The following is a 20,878-nucleotide window of genomic DNA, read 5'->3' as shown; positions in this document are numbered from 1 at the left end:
TTTCCATTCGGCTCCTGAATTTTCCATCCCCCCATTTTCCACTTCAACAGGCAGAAGCTCTGACACTGAACCTGTGGACAACACACCTCGTTCCCAGTGTGTCATTTTTAATTTGACGCCTATTTTCCCCAGCCCCACACTTAAGGATTCAGCAGGCAGAAGCTCTGATACTGAATCTATGGACAACACACCTCTTTCGCAGGCTGTCCTTTTCCATTCGACTGCTCTTTTCCTCAGCCCCCCATTTACAGCTTCAGCAGGCAGAAGCTCTCTTAGTGAATCGATTGACAACACACCTCCTTCCCAGGTTGTCACTTTCCACTGGGCTCCTGTTATCCCAGCCCCCCATTTACGGCTTCAGTAGGCAGCAGCTCTGATACTGAATCTATGGACACCACACTTCCTTCCCAGGCTGTCATTTTCCATTAGGCTCCTGTTTTCCCCACCACCCCATTTACAGCTTCAGCAGGCAGAAGCATTGACACTGAACCTATGGGCAACACACCGCCTTCCCAGGCTGTCATTTTCCATTCGGTTCCTGTTTTCCTCAACCCCCATTTAGGGCTGCAGCCGTCATGGGTACTACAGCAGGTAGCAACTCTGACACTGTACATATGAAAACCACACCTCCATCTCAGGCAGTCATTTTCTATTTGGCTCCTGTTTTCCCAACACCCATTTATGGCTTCAGCAGGTAAAAGGTCTGACACTGAACCTATGGACAACACACCTCCTTCCCAGGGTGTTATTTTTCATTTGACACCTGGTTTCACAAACCTCACACTTACGGCTTCAGCAGGCAGAAGCTATGACACTGAATCTATGGACACCACACCTCGTTCCCAGGCTGTCATTTTCCATTCTGCTCCTGTTTTCCTCAGCCCCCCTTTTACGGATTCAGCTATCATGGTTACTTTAAGATGTTGAAGCTCTGACAATGAATCTATGGATGAAACACCTCCTTCCCAGCCTGTCATTTTCCATTCCGCTCCTGTTTTCCTCAGCCCCCCTTTTACGGATTCAGCCGTCATGGTTACTTCAACAGGTTGAAACTCTATGACACTGAACCTATGGAGAACACACCTCCTTATCCGACTGTCATTTTCCATTCGGCTCCCGTTTTCCCCATCCCCCCACTGTCGGCTTCAACAGGCAGGATCTCTGACACTGAACCTTTGGAAAACACACTGCTTCCCAGGCTGTCATTTTCATTTCGGCTCCTGTTTTCCTGAGCCCCCCATTTAGCGCTTCAGCCGTCATTAATACTTCAGCAGGTAGCAGCTCTGACACTGAACCTATGGACACAACATCTCCTTCCCAGGCTGTCATGTTTCATTCTGCTCCTGGTTTACTCAGCCTCCCTTTTACGGATTCAGCCGTCATGGGTAATTCAACAGGTTGAAACTCTGACACTGAACCTATGCACAACCCACCTCCTTCTCCAGCTGTCATTTTCCATTTGGCTCCTGTTTTCCCTGAAACCCCCAATTACGGCTCCAGCATGCAGAAGCTCTGACACTGAACCTATGGACACAACACCTCGTTCCCAAGCTGTAATTTTCCACTCGGATCCTGTTTTCTCCAGCCCACCTTTTACAGCTTCAGCAGGCAGAAGCTCTGACACCGAACCTATGGACAGCACACCTCCTTCCCAGGCTGTCATTTTCCATTTGGCTTCTGTTTTCCTCAACCCCCATTTAGGGCTTCAGCCGCCATGGGTACTACAGCAAGTAGCAACTCAACACTGCACCTATAGACAACACACCTCCTTCCCAGGGTGTTATTTTTCATTTGACACCTGGATTCCCCAGGCTCACACTTATGGCTTCAGCAGGCAGAAGCTCTGACTCTGAATCAATGGAAACCACACCTCGTTCCCAGGCTGTCATTTTCCATTCGGTTCCTGTTTGCCCCAGCCACCATTTACAGCTTCAACAGGCAGAAGCTCTGACACTGAATCTATGGACAAAACACCTCTTTCCCAAGCTGTCATTTTCCATTCGGCTTCTGTTTTCCCCAGCCCCCCATTTATGGCTTCAGCAGGCAGAAACTGTGACACTGAAACTATGGACAAAACACCTCTTACCCAGGCTGTCACTTTCCATTCACTCCTGTTTTATTCCCAGGCCCCCATTTATGGCATAAGCAGGCAGAAGCTCTGACACAGAACCTATGTACAAAACATCTCTTTCTCAGGCTATCACTTTCCATTCAGCTCCTGTTTTCCCAATCCCCCCATTGTCGGCTGCAACAGGCAGAAGCTCTGACACTGAACCTGTGGACAACACACCTTGTTCCCAGTGTGTCATTTTCAAATTGACGTCTGTTTTCCCCAGCCCCACACTTACGGCTTCAGTAGGCAGCAGCTCTGATACTGAATCTATGGACACCACGGTTCCTTCCCACGCTGTCATTTTCCATTCGGCTCCTGTTTTCCCCACCACCCCATTTATGGCTTAGGCAGGCAGAAGCATTGACACTGAACCTATGGGCAACACACCGCCTTCCCAGACTGTCATTTTCCATTCGGCTCCCGTTTTCCCCAGCCCCAAATTTACAGCTTCAGCAGGCAGACGCTCTGACACTGAACCTATTGACAGCCAACCTCCTTCCCAGGCTGTCACTTTCCATTCGGCTCCTGTTTTCCTCAGACCCCATTTACGGCTTCAGCAGGCAGAAGGTCTGACAATGAAGCTATAGAGAACACACCTCCTTTCCAGGCTGTCATTTTGCATTTGGCTCCTGTTTTCCCTAGCCCCCGATTTACGTCGTAAGCAGGCGGAAGCGCTGACACAGAACCTATGGACAACACACCTCCTTCCCAGGCTGTCATTTTCCATTCGGCTCCTGTTTTCCACAGCCACCCATTTATAGCTTCAGCAGGTAGAAGCTCTGACACTGAACCTATGGACAACACACTTCCTTCCCACGTTGTCATTTTCCATTCCGCTCCTGTTTTCCTGAGCCACCCATTTAGGGCTTCAGCCGTCATCAGTACTTCAGCACATAGCAGCTCTGACACTGAACCTATGGACACAACACCTCCATCCCAGGCTGTTATCTTCCATTTGGCTCCTGTTTTCCATAGCCCCCCATTTACGGCTGCAGCCAGCAGAAGCTCTCACACTGAACCTATGAACATCACACCGCCTTCCCAGGCTGTCATTTTCCATTCGGCTGTTGTTTTTTCCAGCCCCCCATTTATGGCCTCCAGAGGCAGAAGCTTTGACACTGAACGTATGGACACTACACCTCCTTCCCAGGCTGACATTTTCCATTCGGTTCTGCTTTTCCCCAGCCCCCCTTTATGGCTTCTGCAGGCAGAAGATCTGACACTGAACCTATGGACAACAAAACTTCTTCCCAGGCTGTCATTTTTCATTCTGTTCCTGTTTTCCTGAGCACCCCTTTATGGCTTCAGCAGGCAGAAGCTCTGACACTGAATTTATGGACAAGACACTTCCTTCCCAGGTTGTCACTTTCCATTCGGCTCCTGTTTTCCCCAGCCCGCCATTCTCGGTCTCAGCAGGCAGAAGCCCTGACACTGATATATGGAAAACACACTTGCTCCCAGGCTGTCAGTTTCCATTTGACTCCTGTTTCCCTCAGCCCCCCATTTACAGTTTCAGCAGGCAGAAGCTCTGACACTGAACCTATGGACACCACACCTTCTTCCCAGGCTGTCCTTTTCCATTCGGCTCCTGTTTTCCTGCGCACCCAATTTAGGGCTTCAGCCGTCATTGGTACTTCAGCAGGTAGCCGCTCTGACACTCAACCTATGTACACAACACCTCCATCCCAGGCTGTCATTTTCCATTTGGCTTCTCTTTTCCCCAGCCCCACATTTACGGCTTCAGCAGGGAGAAACTCTGACACTGAACCTATGGACAACAAACCTCCTTCCCAGGGTGTCATTTTTAATTTGACGACTGTTTTCCCCATCCCCACACTTACGGCTTCAGCAGGCAGACGCTCTGACACTGAATCTATGGACACCACACCTCCTTCGCAGGCTGTCCTTTTCCATTCGACTCTTGTTTTCCCCAGCCCCCCATTTACAGCTTCAGCAGGCAGAAGCTCTGACACTGAACCTATGAACAACACAGCTCGTTCGCAGGCTGTCATTTTCCAATCGGCTCCTTTTTTACCCAGCCCCTCATTTACATTGTAAACAGGCAGAAGCTCTGACACTGAACCTATGGGCAACACACATCCTTTCCAGTCTGTCATTTTCCATTTGGCTCCTGTTTTACCCAGCCCCGCATTTACGGCTTCAGCAGGCAGAAGCTCTGACACTGAACCTATGGACACCACACTTTCTTCCCAGGCTGTCATTTTCCATTCTGCTCCTGTTTTCCCCAGTCTCCCATTTATGGCTTCAGCAGGCAGAATCTCTGACACTCAACCTATGGACAGACAACACACCTCCTTCCCAGGCTGTCATTTTCCATTCGGTTCCTGTTTTCCCCAGCCCCACATTACAGTTTCAGCAGGCAGAATCTCTGACACTGAACCTATGGACAACACACCTCCCCATGCTGTCATTTTCCATTCCGCTCCTGTTTTTCTCAGCCCCCCACTTACGACTTCAGCTATCAAGGGTACTTCAGCAGGTAGCAGCTCTAACACTGAACCTATGGACACCACACCTCCTTCCCAGGCTGTCATTTTCCAGTCTGCCCCTGTCTCCAGGCGGAACTAATAGCCATTTCACAGGGCTGATCCTTGTTCTGGGAACACACCACCAAGTGGTAGCAATGCCTCAGCCCATTCCTCCACGCATTTACCTGTGACACGGGCAACAGATAGACAAACACTTCAAGCTTCCTCAGTCCCAGGTCTCCCGTCTCAGGCCAAACTGGGGGCCAACGATGTGCCGAGGCCTAACGAGTGTTTTCTATTGGGAAACCCAGTAGCCTCAGCACAAGTTAAAGTCCTAGCCGCTCCTGCAGCCTAGCCACCGCGAGTCAGCATCATGCAGTCAACTTTGCCCTCTTCCGTATTTGTCACCACCAGCAACATGCAGCCAGGCTTTGGTGACTCCCCAGGCATTCTCCCTAGGTCTGTGTCCATTGCTACTGTGTTTGGAGTTGCCACCAGGATGCCCAGTACTGGAGACGGTAGCTCGCTTTTTGCCGACACCACACCGGGCCCACTGTTCATGTGACCTGCAACCCCTATGGCGGGTGGGAGCCTTGGAGTTGGTGTGTCAGCCCCAGGCCTCACTCATTCAGAGGCATCCAGACCACTTAACTTTGGGACAGGTCTAAGTGGGGCACCCAGCACCACTTCTGTTCCTACTTTGGGACAACCTGCCATCTACCTACCACGGCAAGGCTGCTGCAGTAGGAGGGGCAGGCACCATCCCAGCATTTGGGAACATACCTGATTCCACCTTAAATCCAAATACCTGGGGCCTACCTGCACTGAATACAGGTGGTACGGTGATGGCAGGGGACAACACCATCCCCACGATGGGAGGCCCTAGTGTTTCTTTCCACTTTCCGCCACTGCACACAGGGCCCACCTGGACGTAGAAAATCTACGTTTAAAAGTTCCATCACCAAGGAGACGAAATCTGTGTCAAGGGACATGTCAGTTTCCACCTTCCAACAGAGCACACCACATCTGCTGGAGTTGCAAGTGTGGGTACCACCCATGGGTTTCAACACACTTCTAGTTCTACCTTATTTCCGAGCACAAGGGGCCCACCTGCCCACTAGGTGGTGGTCGTCTAGGAGGGAACAACATCATGCCCATGATTGGAGGACCTGGTATTCCCGCTTACAACTGGGACCCACCTGGCCAATACACAGGTGGTGAGGATGGAGAGCACAACATCTCACCAGTACTGGGAAGCCCTGTGTCAATAACTGCCATCAGACTTGGAACCCATCTGTGCAGAGAACGGGGGGCCATGGGGGACAGCACCACACCTGCTGTGACTGCATACACTTCTGGTGCCACATTCATACAAAGCACCTGGCCCCCACCCACCCAAAACCCAGGTGGTGTCATGGGGGATAGCACCATCTATATTTAGAGAGGAACCTCTACTCTCAGAACACTGGGGTCCCCAATTCAGGACACCCCTCTGACTTAGACAAGCCAGCATTGTGTTTGGAGGCTTCTGGTCAGGGCAGCTGTGCCTGTGCTCATAGGAGCCTGGCAGCCTCATAACTTGCCCAGGGCTTCATAGGAGCCATCAGCTAATTCCTTTCTTCTATGAAGAAACTCTACAAATGAAGAGCAGATCTTATTCTGCAAACTGTGTGTAACCATGAATGGACTTTGCCTCACTGGAAAGCAGCTCAGCCCGTTTAAGTGAAACTTAACCTCCTCTCTTCCTACAGCAAGCCGGAGGACCACACCTCAGGGGTGTGCAAGAGTGAGTGTGTGTGTGCGTGTGGCATATGAGCCCACTTCAGAAATACACCAGACTTGAGAAGTTCCAGTTAGGAGAATGGAAGAGAGCTGCCTGTATCATCCACTGTGCCATCCCTGGCTTGACTGTTAACTTGGCGGACCCAAGCCCCCAGCCAGTTTCCCTAGACTTGGAACTGGCAGGATGCCCACTGCTGTTTTCAGATGCTTCCTCTCCCCCTATGCATTTGCCTCAATGGGCCCTTCTCTTTCCCAGCTTTATGTACATATATATATATGTCAATAAAACCTTGTTCATATTAATCTGCTTCTGTTTATGTGTCTTTACTCACTGACTCAGCTGTAGAGGAAGAACTGACATATGTGAGTGGTGATGTGGGAGCCAGACTTGAAGACACCAAAAGTTTGTGTCCCAGTAACTGGGATGTGGAATTAGGCATACATTATGGCTGCACGTGCTGAGTCCTGAAATCTGTTCTCAGTGTAACGAGTGACAATCAGGAGGAACTAAGGTCCAGAGGAGGGAGAGATGGGGTGACTCACCCTGGCTTCTCTGTATGTCTCTCAACAACAAAATGTGAAGATGATACCTGTCATTGGACAGGGAGGAACAATTAGACACTATGTGTCCATTGTCAGAGTGTGCAATGGCAACAATAAGGCTGAGAAAATAGCTGAATGTGTTCAGTCTGACACTCAAACAGCTAATCAGTCGGGCAAACATAACGACGGGAGAAAAAACTCACTAGATGTCAGAACTGCTGCCTCTCGAACAAGAAAAGTTTCCAGCCAGAGATGACGCTCCTCCATGGCCCGGATACATTCCATGTAGATTGAGGCGCCCATCACCAAGGCAATCGATATCATCAGTGCTGCCCAGGAAAGCAGTCCCATGCCTGTGACAGAAGCCTTAGATCGTGTGCTGGAAATTCTAAGAACCACTGAATTATATTCACCACAATTTGATGCTAAGGACAACGATCCTCATGCCATTGACCTTGTTAGGGACTTAATGTCTGATGTTTTGCAAAGACCATCCAGGAATGAGTATGTTCTTTCAACAAAAAACCTTCAACACGTTTCCAGCAGTGTAATCACCTCCACCTCCCTTCACAACGTCCAATCACAGATAACTCGGGCCACGGAAAATGAGGAATTCTGGGACTTCGATATTTTTGAACTGGAGGCTGCCACTCATAAAAGGCCTTTGACTTATCTTGGTCTCAAAATATTTGCTCGCTTTGGAGTCTGTGAAGTCTTAAAATGCTATGAGACAATGCTGAGATCATGGTTGCAAATTATCGAAGCCAATTATCATGCTTCTAACCCCTACCACAATTCTACACATTCTGCCGATGTGCTTCACGCCACTGCCTATTTTCTCTGCAAAGAGAGGATAAAGCAAACTTTAGATCCACTTGATGAGATCGCTGCCCTCATTGCAGCCACTGTCCATGACCTGGACCACCCCGGGAGAACCAACTCCTTCCTGTGCAATGCTGGGAGAGAGCTGGCCATTCTGTATAACGACACTGCTGTGCTCGAGAGCCACCTCGCGGCCTTGGCCTTCCAATTGACCACTCGTGATGATAAATGCAACATCTTTAAAAACATGGAGAGGGATGACTACTGGACGCTGCACCAGAGTATTATCGACATGGTCTTAGTCACAGAAATGACAAAGCACTTTGAGCACGTCAACAAATTAGTCAATAGCATCAACAAGCCCTTGGCAGCATTAGAGGAAGATGGAGAAACTGGTAAAAATCAAGAAGCCATAATCACTATGCTCAGAACTCCAGACAACCGCAGTCTGATCAAACGAACGCTGATTAAGTGTGCTGATGCGTCCAATCCCTGCTGACCCCTGGGAAAGTGCAGTATCTCAGAATCTGGTGCACGTATCTCAGAAGAATGGTTTTCTCAGACTGATGAAGAGAAGCGACAGGACTTGCCTGTAGTGATGTCAGTTTTTGACAGAAATACCTGCAGCATCCCCAAATCCCGAATCTCTTTCATTGACTATTTCATCACAGACATGTTTGCTGCTTGGGACGCCTTTGTAGACCTGCCTGAGTTAATGCAGCATCTTGACAACAATTTTAAATACTGGAAGGGACTGGACGAAATGAAGCTGCGGAGCCTCCGCCCACCTCCTGAACAGTGGGCGACACTGCCCGGGGCCCTGATGCTGTGTCCCTCCAGTCACTTGGGATTCCTGAGGGCAGAGCTCCTTGGTCCTTTCGTCCCCCGGTCTGCAGAGCCTGTAAGAGCACACAGGGACGTCGGCAACCTTCTGTAGCCACCATCTGATGCCACTGCCGTAAAGTGAGACTTAGTCCACTCAAGGTACCTGGGCCTGCTGCGGGGGCGCTTCAGAAAGTCACGTGAGAACCACGGTTTGCCTTCGCGTCCATTAAAACACGAGCTCGGGACTGCCCCCGCAAAGGACGGAGATGGATTTCCTGCCAGTGACAGAGAGTATCTTGTTAAAATTTCTCTCAGTTATGTTCAGCACTTAAGAACAGCTAATGGCAATCGGATCTTTTTTCACATCATAGAAGGTGCAATCACTCACTTTGGAACACTACTGAAAGTGACTTCTCTTTTAAAATTGAACAGAAAATGCAGACAAAGAAATTTTGAAGTTGATTATTAATATCAATTATTAAATGTTTTATTTTATTAGAAGTTCAATATTTTCTATGAATTTAAAAATAATTCAAAGTCAAAGCCAACTTTAAATGCCATGACCAAATTTACATGATTCATATTAATTAAATACGCATTACTTCGTGTACAGATTTATTTTCATAATGCAAATTTCAAATATAAAATGACACAATTTTACTGCAAAAAAAAAACCACACTGGAGGCTATATAATCCCTGATGTGTGACAAGGAACCACACTTTATAACTACTTTTCGAAAATGTTGAAATGTCTTTTGGGGCATCTTTTTATTCAATTGAGACTTAGGCCAGTCATCTTCATACATTCCCACTACACTCAGAGAGGATGGATTTGGCATCCAGGTTCACGTATCTGTAGAAACAAAGGAAGAGTTCATACCTGCTCTGTAATTACTGAAAATTTAAGTTGACCTCAAATGTACCATGCTGCTTAAAATAGCAGAAAAGATCCTCTTTAATAACTGGCTTGGCTCTGAGCTAACCCACTAAAGTATCAAATCACAAGAGTTATAATTGTGCCCAGTTATGGCTGACCCTAGAGTTCTGCTGGACCTTCACTAGGTTTCATAATGGCAAAATTCCTGAGTCTGTGCAGCCTATCTTCCACTTGGAGGGGAGAACAGAAACCCATGTACATTATCTGGTAGGTTCCCCAGTAATAAATGCTATGGAGATTAAGCAGTATATGGTGAGGTGATATTGTGGGCAGAGAGAAGCAAGGCTTTCAACTTAAACGGTAGACAGGATAAGTCTTACTGGGAAGGTGGAATTTGAACAGTCTAGAGGGATTCAGATGAGTCAGACATCTGAGGGAAAAGCATTCCAGATCATGGGAATAACCTCTGCAAGGCCCAGAGGAAGGATGCCAGTGTCCTCAGGGAAGAGTTAGTAAATAATGTGGCTGGAATAGAGTCAGCAAGTAGTAGGGATGGAAGGAGGAAAGGAGGACAGAGAAGATGCGTGTGGAGTTCCATGCACACCATTTACTGATTGAGTGATCACAAACAGTTAATTCAAACTTCAAGTGCTTCAGTGCTTTTCCTATGGCCTACTGACCTCTCAAGAGTTTTGGAAGGATAAAATAATGTATGGAAGTGACTTATAAGCCATTGTTACTCTTCTTTACATAAGGATAGATGGATAGACAGGTAGATATAGATAGATAGATAGATAGATAGATAGATAGATAGATAGATACACAGATAGATACATAGATAGATACATAGATACATAGATAGATAGATTAATAGAGTTAAGGACTGAATTTCTGTGCCCACCCACCCACCAAATTCATATGTTGAAACCCTATCCCCTTATGTATGATGCAATTAGGAGGTGGGGCCTTTAGGAGGTAATTAGGTTTAGAAGAGGTCATGAGGATGAAGCTGCCATGATGCAATTAGCTCTTATAAGAAGAGGAAGACACACCAGAGTTTTCCCTCTCCACCATGTGAAGAGACAGCAAGAACGTGGCCCTCTACAAGCCAAAAAAGGAGGACTCACCAAGAACTAGATTTGCCTTGATCTTGGACTTCCCAGACTCTAGAACTGTGTGAAACATCTGTTGTTTAAGCCACACAGTCTATGATATTTTGTTATAGCAGCCTAGGCATACTGATACAGATAGGTAAACAGGGAGATAATGATTGATAGATGATAGATAGATAGATAGATATACATACATACATTCATACTCACTTCAATGACAGATGGAGATACTGCACATATACGTATGCTTAATGAATTCCTTAGAAAGCTTTCACTTGGCAATTCAACTGGGAGATCCCCTTTTTAAAGGGAGCATAAAAGTGCTTACTTTTATGAAGTACACACATGGAAAAATATAACTCAGCCTAAAAATGCACAGCACTGAGCCTAGTGCAACATTTATGAGATTAGACATGTAAAAACAAAGAACACCATCACAGAGAGGCTTCCAGACCCCTCCAGGCACCCAGGAGCCTGATTCATTTACTCTGAGTTGTTTGTTATGGTTCCAGAGGATCAAAACTCCTGCTCCCAAACACTTTTTGTTTGTTTTTTTTAGATTCCATATATACGTGTTAGCATACGGTATTTGTTTCTCTCTTTCTGACTTACTTCACTCTGTATGACAGACTCTAGGTCCATCCACCTCACTACAAATAACTCAATTTCATTTCTTTTTAAGGTTCAGTAATATTCCATTGTATATATGTGCCACATCTTCTTTATCCATTCATCTGTCCATGGACACTTAGGTTGCTTCCATGTCCTGGCTATTGTAAATAGAGCTGCAATGAACATATTGGTACATGAATCTTTTTGAATTATGGTTTTCTCAGGGTATATGCCCAGTAGTGGGATTGCTGGGGCAGGACAGGAATAAAGATGCAGATGTAGAGAATGGACTTGAGGACACGGGGACGGGGAAGGGGAAGCTGGGACAAAGTGAGAGAGTGGCATGGACATATATACGCTACCAAATGTAAAAGAGATAGCTAGTGGGAAGCAGCCGCATAGCACAGGGAGATCAGCTCAGGGCTTTCTGACCACCTAGAGGGGTGGGATAGGAAGGGTGGGAAGGAGACGCAAGAGGGAGGGGATATGGGGATATATGTATATGTATAGCTGATTCACTTTGTTATAAAGCAGAAACTAACACACCATTGTAAAGCAACTATACTCCAATAAAGATGTTAAAACAAAAAACTCCTGCTACCTGGCTTCAGAGAATCTCCTGCCCTTGTAGTCAGAAATGCCTCCCAAAAGCAGGGTTGACATCCAGGTTGCTTCTAATAGTTCCACACCTTCCGTCTGTGGTGCCTGGCAATATAACCAGGGACAATTTTTAATTTTAAAAATTCATACTTCTTGACTTTTTATTTTTTAAAAAATGGACTTCAAAGCTGAAAAGAATGATCCTGATAAGGCAAGCATTTAACAAATATATGAGAGATTTAAAGATAATTTTGAATTTCATGTTTTGATGCATTTACACAGTTGAAGCTATTTCTAAATAAATAAAAGTATTTTTAATGAAAATAATACATGAAAATGATAGCAACTCAAATAATACTGAAATTCAACCTGTCTAACCCCAGTTCCCCTCTCCAGAGACAGGTTTTTGCTACTTCAATGTCACCCCCATAATTCTAAACATTATGTTTATCCTGCTATATCCATTTTAGATCAATTTTAACACCCTAACATGAAGGAGGAAGAGAAACTCCTACCCCCACTACTACTCATCACTCTTCTCTTCCAATACATCATATTCATGTCATTACTCATACTGCTTCTCTTTTGTAACTTCATGTAGTTTTCCTAGCTTTATTGATGGGAGAAGTGGTAGCATAGTAACTAAAAGCACTGGATCTGGACATGGACCACCTGGCTTGGAAGCTTTCTTCCTCAGTTAATTAGCTCTGCAATCCTGAGTAATTTATATAACCTTCCTGGGCCTCTGTTTCCTCACCTGTAAACCGAGGAAATGAATGATACCCATCACACGGAGTTTCTCATGACAATGCAAATAATAATAAGGCATTTGCAGCCTTTAGTATCCAACACGCAGAAGCTCTCCAGAAATATTAGCTCTAGTATATAGCTATACTATCAACTTTCTTATGGTATCAACTTTCCCCCAATCTCATCATTTTCTTTCTGCATGAGACTATTTGTGCACCCACAGCTCTCTGTCTTTCCTCTCCCCTGTACAACTCACCTTCTGTCAATACCATGTTTGTTTCGTTTGTCTGTGTTGATCACATTTACATTTTCTTATGCAATCACAGCAAAGGGTCCTGTGTTTTATCTACAGGTTGACAACAAGAGTTGAAAACCAAGAAGTTATATTATTTAAGTTTTGCTCAGTCCTGGGGACAAGAGAATGGTAGGACTGTATTTTCTTCTCTCTAGGTATGGCGCCCCTACTTCTGTCGTTATTATTTAAACTCATGCTATATTTTAGTTTGCTTTTTACTTCAACTATTATCTTCTCACAAGATTTCATTACTTCTCCTAAAATTTCACCCACCTTCTTCTTTTTTTCTCCCTGCACTATTTGCCCATAATAAATTATTTTTTAAATTTTCAAATTCAATATTGTTTCCTTGGCTGGGTCCCATCCTTTGCCAGAACGCTTCCCTCCCCTACTCAGTTTGGAAGCTGTAAGACCAAAGTAAGGATAAGATCTTAAAAGAAAGGGGACCAACTTGCTTTTAGGCTAGGCCAGAAATAATGACTAATTACTAATTATGGAAAATGCATAATTCTGGCCCCATCATCCTAATTTCCTTGCTTCGTGGGAGAGCTAACCATCTGGATTTCAACCAGGTTATTATGAGGCAGGTAGTCCTTATTCCATACTGAGCCAAATACTGCTCTAGGCCATCAGTGGGATCTCACCAAGGGGGTCTCATGTATCTTGTAAGATTAAAAATTTTGTAAGGCACTTCAGGCTAAAACTCTGATTAGTAATAAGCAGGGTATTTTCCCTGAATATGTCTCTCAAGAATTAGAAGGTGGCTTGGGGAAGATTTCAGAATTTCAGACTCACGGATGCATGTCTTTCTTGTCCTAAATATTTTCCTTTTAGAGATCTAGAAACAGCCCTTGACTGTTATGAGACTGCCCAGGCCCTCCCTGACCCAGTCACTGCCGTGAACCCAGGTTGATGTGATGTAGTGAGGCTGCCTGACCAGCAGTTCATACTTTACCTGAGACAGACCTGGGCGTGGTCCTCTCAGCAGTCCCAGGACAGGAACTTTCTCTAATTATTGAGAGACACATGCAGGGAAAATACCCTGCTTATTACTAACCAGAGTTTTAGCATGAAGTAGTGCCATACAAAATTTTTAATCTTACAAGATACATGAGGCCCTTGGTGAGATCTCACTGATGGCCTAAACCAGTATTTGGCTTAATATGGAATAAGGACTACCTGCCTCAGAATTACCTGGAGTACTGGCTGAAATCCAGATGGTTTTCAGATGCCCCTCCCAGGTAAGAAAACCGAGGCTTGGAGAATCCCACAGGTGCTAAGTGGTAAAGCCATAATACGTATCTCCTGGATTTGTCCAATGCTGAGGAGCTGGGAGAGACAGAAAAACCGAACCAAACAAAACCACTCTTGAAAAGTTGTCTCTCTGAGGTAAATAGTACTTTTGTCTTGAATTCACACTAAGTTGGAGATCAGAGACTTTCTTAGAAGTAGGTTTTCACAAGACGGAGGACAAATGAAAGTTTATGTCTAAAGATATGGGGATTCGTTGGGGTTGGGGGGACATTGAGATAAAGGGTTCAAAACACGAGCACCATCAATTTCTAGTTTGCTACAGGACTCACCCAGGCTGTTGTACAGACACTTGGAAACACTGACTGTGGTGAAATATCTAAGCTAGCCACGTGGACCATCGCTCAAAACTACTTTTCTGTTTCCCTTGAAACACGATTTTATTGATTACACCAAATAAATATCTCAAAGTTATGACAGAAAGTTGAGTAAGTTATATGCTTGGAATTGCATTTATTATTAACAAGCACAGCTGTAGTGCTTAGACTATAAAAAGTACTATTATAAGTGCTTTGCAAATATTAACTCACTTAATCTTCATAATGGCAACCCTATAGGTAGGGAATATTCATAATATTCACTTTCTTGGAGGAAACTGAGGCCCAGAGAGGTTGAATAGCTTTTATAATGTCACACAGTAAGTAGGTGGCAAAAACCTAGGATTAAAACCAGACCGTCTAGACTTTCATCACTTTGCTGTGTCACCTTATTATAAGTTGTGTTTAGGGAAGGGACTATATTGACAAGACTCTGAACTAAAAGGAGAAGGGAGAAATGAGAAAATGAATGATCCTAGAAACTAGAGAGGATTTAGGCTCAGAAATTTCTAGTGATGTGACCCGGAAGAACAAGAACTTGGTTGGTATATTAACGTGGGGTAGTATCTGAATCCATTGAGAAATGGTTTTGTTTTCTTTAAAATTTAGAAAGGCCACTTGGATGAAGATTAATGAAAAAAAACGTAGAAAGGAAAAGAAGAAAGTGCCTTAAGTGAGACATAACCACTTCCCTCTAAGTACTAGGGGTGGGGTCCTGTGGGAAAGGATGGAGCTCTCTCTAAAGGTTTGTCACCAGGATGAACAAGGAGAAACATGGCAACCATTGTACGGGTTTTGATGATCCCTCAAAACCACGGCTTGTTTCCAAGAACTACCTAAGGCAGCATACCTACCGTGTGTCAGACATGCCACCAAGTGTGTTTCCAGTCACACATTTTAATTGGAGAAATAGTTCCTATGAGGTACGCATTAGTTCCCTATGGCTGCTGTAACAAATTACTACAAATGAGCTTGCGTAAAACAAAACACACTTATTTTCTTATGGTTCTGGAAGACAGAGGTCCAAAACCAGTTTCCTTGGGCTGAAACCAGGAGTTGACAAGGCTGTCCATCCTCCTTCCAGAGGCTCTAAGGGAGAATCTGTTTCCTTGCCAGCATTCCTTGACTTCAGGCCACATCAATCCAACCCCCACTTCATTATCACATTCTCTTTGGAGTAAAAACTCCCTCTGCCTCTCTCTTACGAGAACAGCAGTGGTTACATCTGGGTCCATCCAGGTAGTCCAGAAGAATCTCCTCATCCCAAGACCCTTACTTTCATCCCATTGGCAAAATCCCTTCTGCCACTTGCGGTGACATTCACAGGTTCTGGGGATTAGAATGTGGACATTTGGGGGCAATGGTATTATTCAGTCTACTACAAAGTAGATACTATTATCTTTCTCAGATGCAGGAAATGAAGTTTAGGGAAGTAATCTGTCTCAGGTCTACAACTTCCAGCATAGAGATTTAAATTCTACCAGTGAGACTTTAGGACACACTCTAAACAACTTTCATCTGTGCCCTTAACTACTGCATAATCCTTGCTTAAGAGTCACACTTAGGTATCAAGACCCAATTGAATAAAACACTATGTACTGTCTCATCTTTCACTTTATTTGCCTGGTGCATTTGTGACTCCTGCCCAGAGCAGAACAGTTCAGAAAATTGTTATGTAGGTTTACTAAGAGAAAGCATTTACTGTTTGATGTGCACAGAGTAATGGAAGCTTTTTAAAAATAGAATATGCCACCAAGTAGTGTCATCACCATTTTAGGTATTTAAACAACCAGACAGCAAGAACGAAAAGCTACAGAGGCAAAGGTGTCAGGGACATGTCTAAAGGCAACCTGCCAGAAAAGGGCTGGTGCCAGATGCCAGATGCCTAAGCCTGAATTCATCCTATCCAGTCCTGATTATGCACCTGTTGAGAGGGCTTGTGGGTCATCACCCAACACATGAGTCTTTATATCCCAGCTTCAAGACGGAAATTAGCCCAGGGATCACAGATAGTGTACTAATCACTAATTCATAATCTGCTATCCCCATCCTTTGTGGGACAGAACTGGGCATGTCTAAAATCCTTTTCTGCTTGAGAAAGAGCAGAGCAGCCTTTGCTCCTCTGGCTGTGACCTACTACTGTGCTTCGCAAAGGTGATTTGGCAAGTGCAGCTGCAAACCCAAATCCAATATCACACATCTATGGAAAATTCCAGTCAAGTTTTAGACCCAGTCACAGTGCATTTTTCTGAGGATCAGTAATGATTTGCTGAAAATCAGTAATGCTCTCCGTATGCTGGCTGATAAGGGCATGATCTCTGTGCTTACTATACTCCCTTTGTCAGCTCCGCTGTGACACAGCTGCCTGCGGGGTTCCTTAGGAATATTGGAGGTATTTAGGCACAATTTCAGGAGCTGCTCTTGCCTGTATCCTCTCATTTCTTAATCAACATTTCCCAGTTGAGACTATAAATAATTCAACTTGGGTGGGTTATCAGAGGCATTCTTCCCTACTCTACTCCATTTGAATCTCTGTGCTCTTTAAGTTTCACACACGTGGCATCACATATTTCCCATCACCGCTATTTTCAACAGTAAGGGCTACAAAGGTAATTGGCACGTTCATTAGCCTTTCCACTTCTTCCCCCCTTGATTGTTTAAGAGTGATTTGCTAAAGACTGTGCATTTCCATGTTTTGCAAAGCTCAGTGCTACAGAGACAATATTGGATTTCTGCCCTGGAGAAACAGACATTCTGTTCATTGTTCTCCTCCTCTTATAGAACAGAAAAGAGATTCATCTATCATATAGTTACTCAAGGTTTCTCTACTTGCATTGCCAAGGATCTGGATAAGACTGGTAATACTCCACATTTTCTGTTCGAAGGTACTATGCATTCCATAAAATTAAATCCACACCATATGAGAACTTTAGTCTAACTTCTACTCTATTGATTCATGAGGTTTGGCTCACTGAGATTTCCCTTCCTCATACTATTGTGAAGAAAAGGAATTGTTGGCCAAATCCATGGTCAAATATTTATATTATGTTTCCCAGCTTGTCAGTTATCTTTATGTTTGGGTTGCCTTTTGCCATGCAGAATTCTTTAATTTTTATGAAGTCAAATCAACTCGCCTTTACTTTATGATATCTGTTTCATGTTCTGCTTAGGGACAGACTTTCTCATAACAAGAATTTGATTTCTCATCCTATTTTACATCTCATCCTATTTGTTTCTTGCAATGGAATGTTACCAAATGTATGCTGCACATACAGTCCTCGTTCTGAACAGTTTGCCCATGCATGAATTTCAGTTACCATGATTTAGTTAAATAATCCCAGGACCCCAACAAAACCATCAAATTTCAGTTACTGCCATATTAACTGTGAGGAAGGGCATAAAGTACAAACTTCACAGCTAGTTCTTAACTCCACAAATCACCTGGGATATAACAGATGTGTATCATGATCAGTGAACAATCAGGTCCCTTCTTTCAAACTCTGTAGGTGCTTGGCCACTGTGCATGTTATTCAGTTCTCATACAGACAGCAGGATACATGTATTGCTTCGAATAGAACCATTTAATCTTCAAGTATTTTGGAATTTTCCAGCTTTGTTTTTGTTATTGATTTCCAGTTTGACCTCACTGCAGTCTGTGAACAGACTTTATATGATTTCTGATGTTTCAAATTTATTAGAGTGTGTTTTATGGCCGAGAATGTGGTCTGTCTTCATGTATACTTCATGTGAGCTTGAGACAATGTGTATTCTGCTGTTGTTGGATGAAGTAGTCTGTAGATGTTTATTATATCCATTTGGTCAATGGTGTTGTTGAATTCAGCTTTGTCTGTACTGATTTTCTGCCTGATAGATTTGTCCATTTATGATAGAGGGGTATAAAAATCTCTAACTATGATAGTGAATTTATCTCTTTCTCCTTGCCGTTCTATCTGTTGTTGTGTCACGAATTTTGATGCTTCGGTGCCAGGCACATAAACATGAAGAACTGTTATGTCTTCTTGGAGAATTGACCCCTTTATCACTATGGAATGATAATGCCCTCTTTGTGCCGGATAATCTCCTTTGCTCTTAACTCTGCTTTGTCTGAAATTGATACAGCTTCTCAAACTTTCTTTTAATTAGTGTTAGCATGATGCAGCTCTCCCCAACCCTTCACTTTTAAGCTATATGTTCCTTCATATTTAAAGTAGATTTCTTATATTTGGATGTTGTTTTTCAATGCTCTGTGACAATCTCTGTCTTTTAATTGGTGTATTTACACCATTGGTATTTAAAATGATTCTTGATATCATTGACTTAATATCTATCATATTTGTTACTCTTTCATATTTATTGCCGTTGTTCTTTGTTCCTTTTTTACATTCCACTCTTTTTCTGCCATTTCTGGTTTTAATCAAGCATTTTATATGACTCACTTTTCTCTTCCTTGAAAATCCAGACACAATGTACTGGTGAAATTCACTGCAGTACACTGTCCTTTATTGATGTGGTGTTATAGAAGCATTGCACAGTCTTATGATTAGGTCTCCATCTTGTAATGAGCATGTGCTCCTCAGCTGTGAATGTCACAAGTGCCTCTCAGTATTTTCGCTCACCTTAGGTGAAACACAAAGGCTGGCAGTGGTCAGGGTAGGATATTTCCCTTCCCCCAGGTCAGTTAGCCTCTGACAAATCCCCATAGGTTAGGCCTCTGGTAAAACAGTTTCTCCTGAGGGCAGGCCTTATGAAGCATAGCAGAATGCTCTGGTGTATTTCAAAATTGCTCCTTTCACCTTCCCCCTGCCAGAATTCCAAGGGGATTTTCCATTCACCTTCACCTGGTGGTCACAACCTGGTAGAGCTCAAGAGACAAAACTCACAAAAGGATAGGGGCTTCCCTGGAGTTTTTACCTCACAGACTTTTCCATACAAGCCTCCAGCAATCTGTCAAATACAGTTCAGGTTTTCCTACCTCACTTTTGCTTTCCACAGAGATTTCTGCTCTTGGGTTTCTGTTCCGGTAAGCTGTTATTCTCTGTATCTGCTATTTGCCTCTCCAATTTGGGGCACGGTGATTTTTCCTGTGACCTCACTTCTCTAATGAATCTAAGAAGAATTGTTGATTTTTCAGTGTGTTCCCATATTTACCTGTTAGGACAGAGTGGCAACTTCTAAGCTTCTTCCATGCTGGACTCAAAACTAGAAGTCTCATAAGTTTTTGTTTTTTTTTTTACTTTTTTTTTTTTGCGGTACGCGGGCCTCTCACTGCTGTGGCCTCTCCCATTGCGGAGCCCAGGCTCCGTACGTGCAGGTTCAGCGGCCATGGCTCACGGGCCCAGCCGCTCTGCTGCATGTGGGATCTCTCCAGACCGGGGCACGAACCCATTGGCAGGCGGATTCTCAACCACTGCACCACCAGGGAATCCCCCCACCCTTTTTTTGATGTTGATCGAAAATTTAGCAACACTTCTTTGCACTGTATTCAAATCCTGAAATATAAGCAAGTCTGCATGCATACAGTCTCACTGAAATGTCATAATTTTAAACTATGTATGACCATGAACAATGACCTTTCCAAATACTCCATGGTCCCCCTTTCTTCCTAGGTGTTCAGAGTTTTTCATTCCTACAACATCTTTTACACATGGTCAATTTGTGTCATAAGCTCTTCCTCCCTCCCACTTCTGAGTATATATCCAAAGGAAACATCATCATTATTTGAAGAGATATCTGTACTCCCATGTTCACTGTAGCATTATTCACAAGAGCCAAGGTATGGAAACAACCTAAGTGTCCATAGTAGATTAATGGATAAAGGAAATATGGTATATATATGCAATGGAATGTTATTCAACCTTATGAAAGAAGAAAATCCTATCATTTAAGACAACATGGATAAAACTGGAGGACACTATGCTAATTGAAATAAAACAAAGGCAAAGAGTGCATGATGTCACTTATATGTGGAGTCTAAAAAAATAACTAAATAAATCAACTCTTCCTTCCCTGGACATTTTCCACAGCAGAATCTAGCAGCCTCTACTATGAGTCTCATATTTTTTTTATTGTTTGTACCATATCACAACCTCAGGGAACCTATGTATTTATGGATGTATATCTTGATTATAGTGCACAATTGTTCATTTTCTTCATAATTCATTCCTTCCACTTCTGGCATCAGAACCTCATTTTTCCTTTGGAGACGTCCTTGTGATTCAGGTAGGCTGTGTGTCTGCTCCCTAGGCTGTGTGACTTGGGCCTGGCTAGACACAGTGCTTTACATATACTCCATATGTTTTATGTATTTGTCTCTGTTTTCCATCCTTTTCCCTCAAAATTTCAGTGTAGTTATTTTTTAATTGACATTTGTAATACTTTCTTTTGTTTGACTAAGGTACTCTTAAACTGATCTTCTGAGTGCTTAATTTC

General features: G+C 43.9%; 1 long non-coding RNA gene and 1 pseudogene across 1 annotated transcript in view; one reads left to right on the top strand and one right to left on the bottom strand.

Annotated features, from left to right (window-relative positions):
- Positions 1-20,878, bottom strand: part of LOC111171135 (uncharacterized) — a 196,788-nt gene that overhangs the window by 154,372 nt on the left and 21,538 nt on the right. The gene's annotated exons all lie outside the window — the stretch shown is intronic.
- LOC115802807 (high affinity cAMP-specific and IBMX-insensitive 3',5'-cyclic phosphodiesterase 8A pseudogene) lies at positions 6,747-8,811 on the top strand (annotated as a pseudogene).

This window comes from Delphinapterus leucas, chromosome 1 (genome assembly GCF_059928025.1).
Source record: "Delphinapterus leucas isolate spDelLeu-1000000601 "Yukka" chromosome 1, BTC_Dleu_Yukka2, whole genome shotgun sequence".
Classification (NCBI taxonomy): domain Eukaryota; kingdom Metazoa; phylum Chordata; class Mammalia; order Artiodactyla; family Monodontidae; genus Delphinapterus; species Delphinapterus leucas.
The sequence above is the reverse complement of the archived record's forward strand: the minus strand, read 5'-3'. Positions and strand labels throughout refer to the sequence as shown.